This window comes from Sinocyclocheilus rhinocerous, unplaced genomic scaffold, assembly GCF_001515625.1.
Source record: "Sinocyclocheilus rhinocerous isolate Xijiao unplaced genomic scaffold, SAMN03320098_v1.1 scaffold4403, whole genome shotgun sequence".
Classification (NCBI taxonomy): Eukaryota; Metazoa; Chordata; class Actinopteri; order Cypriniformes; family Cyprinidae; genus Sinocyclocheilus; species Sinocyclocheilus rhinocerous.
In genome coordinates, this window is record NW_015648614.1 from 25,896 (window position 1) to 30,015 (window position 4,120).

The 4,120-nt window shown below is 36.3% G+C and overlaps 1 protein-coding gene across 1 annotated transcript in view; it reads right to left on the reverse strand.

Moving 5' to 3' along the window:
* Positions 1-4,120, reverse strand: part of LOC107709983 (serine/threonine-protein kinase SIK2-like) — a gene marked incomplete at its 3' end in the record, with an annotated part of 36,866 nt that overhangs the window by 20,370 nt on the left and 12,376 nt on the right. The window lies entirely within an intron of this gene.

Here is a 4,120-nt window from a genome sequence, read left to right on the forward strand (position 1 = left end):
GTTCAGTCATGAAACTCTAGATGGCGCAGGCTGATGGGTTGTTAATGTAACTGATGATATTCAGAGAGTTAAACAAGCTGATTGGTTAATGCTGTTAGCATTTGAGCTTACTGCCTTGCATTTTAATGGCTGGCTAGCATTCACTTGAGATTCTTGCAGCGCGCTTTCAGAGTTTCTCTGAAACCCTCCACCCTCCCCAGCTCCACCTGTATAGATCTGCTACAGGTTATTACATATGCTATTTGTGCAGCAGCAGTATGTCTTAAATACTCACAGCACCGTATTAGCGTATGTATTGGCAGTAGCAAGTTCCTGTACTTGCTTCGCAGCAGCAATAATTTACAACAACAGCAATAACCATCAGCAGCAGCAGCGTAGCAGATCTATTCCACCAAGACCAAATACATTAACATTGTCATATCCATTATGCTAAAATCTTCAGAGGGTTTGTCATTATATAAATGTTTAATACAATGTAATTAAAATATTTAAAAATATCTATATTATAAAGCTGATCTGAGATCAGGTAAACACCATATAGACACTGGTTAATGGGTAAATAGACCGCCCCCTAGCGGCAAACCTTTAAAATTTTCAAAATGTTTTGATACAGACATAGTCTCAGCCTCAGACGTCACACCCACAGACCGCTGGCTGAACGTCTGATGCATATGGAACGTTTAGCTGGAAACACTTCCAAGAGTTTCGAAGTCGTCGTCGGATTGGTTAAATTATACAGGATTTCTGGGAGATGTGTATGTCGCGTTCTTTAACGTTCTGCCTGAAAACATAAATGCCGTGATGTCAAACCCCCTCATCAAAGAAGAAAGCCGTCGTGTTTACAATTGTGACGATGAGCGCTTATCAGGATCAATTAAACTCTGGGGCGTGGTTGGATCCACATCTAGGGGGTGGAGATTGGTAGGTTTAGGGGTGGAGATGGGTGGGTTTAGGGATCAGGGGGTGGAGACGGGTAGGTTTAGGTATATGTAAGGTGGGAGGAGTTGGATCTGGATCCAACCATGCCCCCTGGATCTTGTGTTCTGCAGTGAGGACCATCTTGTTATTGTGGCGAGATTTCCATGGCCATAAACATGACGCGGCAAAAACGAAACGTGATTGGTTGCTTTACCTGTCAGTTATATGGCCTCTTGGGCGGGCCTTGACCATTCAAATCGGCCAAGGTTTCCAGACCTTCTGCCGTCAGTCTGAAGGTCTGGCTACGCAAGACTAATACAGATATGACATAATGAAGCCTTATTTACTAAAATCATGTGACTTTGGCAGTTGGATATGCATATGCATTCCGAACCTGATTCAAAACAAAAGATTTGCAAAGGTTTCAAAGCTTAATGGGGTCATAGGATGCCCATTTCCCACAAGTTGATATGATTCTTTAGGGTCTTAATAAAACAACTTGTAAATGTGCATGTAGCATCCTATGACCCCTTTAATAAATTGCACATCACTAATAGCGAAATTTCCAAAACTATCTGTTGAAATTACATTTCAATTGACTCTTTGCAAAGACCCGCCCCCCTTTGTTACTGTTGTGATGTCCGACAAGCCATGCCACTCTTATGCCACACATCATGTTCTCACGCAGTGAAAAATACATTGTGGAGCAAAGAGAAAACTGACAACGCACCGATAGACAACACAGAGCAGGTTACTTTACGTATGAAATTTTGTAATTTTTTAAAAGAAATTCAAACAATAAATACTGTTTTGTGGCTCTTAAATGAATCGTGACAGATCGCTGTAGCGGCATGTGAACCAATCATCTCTTCCTCTTCACTAGTTACAGCATGAAATAAACATGAATGAACATCAGAAGTTATCTTGTTTCAACCGCAGAAATACGTCAAAACACACAATTTTTCAAGTTCAAGTCCACCAACGTTAATCTACTCTCCTGTCTGGTTTGTTTGCTGCACAAAAATGACAGATTGATTGGTATGATTGATTGATTGATTGTACGATATGATTGGTCAGATCGCCTGTCAATCAAACTCAATTACAATAGCAATAAAATCTGACAATCATGGTATCATAAATGTTGGTGCTTTACAGTAGCTCAAATTCAGGCTGTCTTCAATGATTTGCAGCCAACACTGCTATAACTAAGGTGATATATTTATTTTTAAGAGAAGATATATTTATTATTAATAATTAAAAATGACATAGTGAATAAATTCAGACTTTTGCTTAAGTCTTCTATTTTTCAAGAGCAACAGGCCCCAGAAATCTCAATCTCAAATTTTTGCCAAGATAGCTATATGAGGTTTCTCATTAACTTCTTCCCGGACCAAATGATCTGAGCTATGTTACTTACATTCATTTTTTATTTCTACTCTTAACTCTAGTCAATGATTGTCTCAGTTTAACTGTGGGAGGGACATCAGAGAAGTAGTTACAACAATGAAACATAACTGTGAACTCTAGCCACATCTGCAGTCAAATTTCCCACTGAAAACACTTAGAAATAACTGAAAGATGGAGGTGTGTTTTAAAAAGCCTCTACTGTGATGCAAGCGCCTCACATCTGTTATCTGTGTGCATGAGTGACACAATGGCAACGCCCTATAATGCATTTTCAGTGTCTCTCTTTCAGCTTGGTATGACATACATACAGACAAATGGTCTGGCACAAGGCTCCGTTCTCTGCAGTGACTGGTACTTATAGAGCACAGCATGTTAGAAGCCTCTCTGTCATCCTCCATCCCTCCAGAGTCTTTTGTACCGCAGTCATTACTTTACATCAAAACACTATGATTACATGCTTGAAAAGAACAAAACAAACCTGACTGTTTGCATCGCAAGATGTCTATATAACATTTGGGAATTTGGGAAGGTCACACTTTTGTCAGTTGGTCAAGCATTCATGGTTAATGGGTGATAAATATAATTAAATGGCTAACTATTGGCAATTTAATCATTTGGTTGATATACTGTATATCTTTCACTCTTTCACTCAGATACTCAAAACAACTAATAGTAATCACAAAACAATTATGTAACATAATAGATTTATTTCCCAAGGCAAGTTCACCATTGGCTTGCAGCGTACAAACGGTTACGTGAACAGTGTGCTGGATGAACTGCATGAGTTCATTCTAACTTAGGTGTACGTCTGTGTTTGAGGAATGAACTGTGCAACTAAAATGAACTGATGTCACTGAGTAAATATGCATTTTCCTGATAGACTTTGGCTACTGTGAGAAAAAGGTCTGATTTGACTTCTGGAATGTACAAGAGCCAGTGAGGAAAGGGCAATGACAACTTTTATACTTCGATAAAGCAGAAAATTTGATGTAACTACATAAAATTTTAAGCACAAATGATATAAATGTGAAAGCATAAAATTAAAAGTCTATTTAATTAACATGTCACATGGCTATCGTGGTTATTGTAACTAAAAGTATCGTAAAAAAGTTAACTGAAATTAAATAATAATAATAAAATATAAAAAAATGTATTTGATTTCAGCTACTTGCCAAGAAAACATTTCTCATTTTCCCTTAGTTTACCTTGATGTAATAAAATAAGTATACAACTAAAACTGAAATAAACATTAATAAAAACTATACAGACATTAAAATACAAAACAAAAATTTTAACACTTTACAATGAGGGTCCATTAGTTAATGTCAGTTAATGCATTGACTAATATTAACTAACAATGAGAAATAAATTTGTTATGGTATTAATTAATCTTTGTTCACGTTAATGAATAAAAATACAACTGTTCATTGTTTGTTTATGTTAGCCACATTCTATAATGTAATTAAAAAATATTAACAAAAGCTATAATATTTCAATTATACTAAAATAGCATGAAATGATGAGGTACAGTATATATACACTACCGGTAAAAAGTTTGGGATCAGTAAGACTTGTAATGTTTTTTAAAGAAGTCTCTTATGCTCATCAATGCTGCATTTACTTGATCAAAAATACAGAAAAAAAACAGTAATTTTGCAAAATGTTATTACAATATAAAATAATGGTTTCTATTTTAATATCCTTTAAAATATAATTTATTTCTGTGATGCAAAGCTGAATTTCCATCAGCCATTACTCCAGTATAAAGTGTCACATGATCCTTCAGAAATCATTC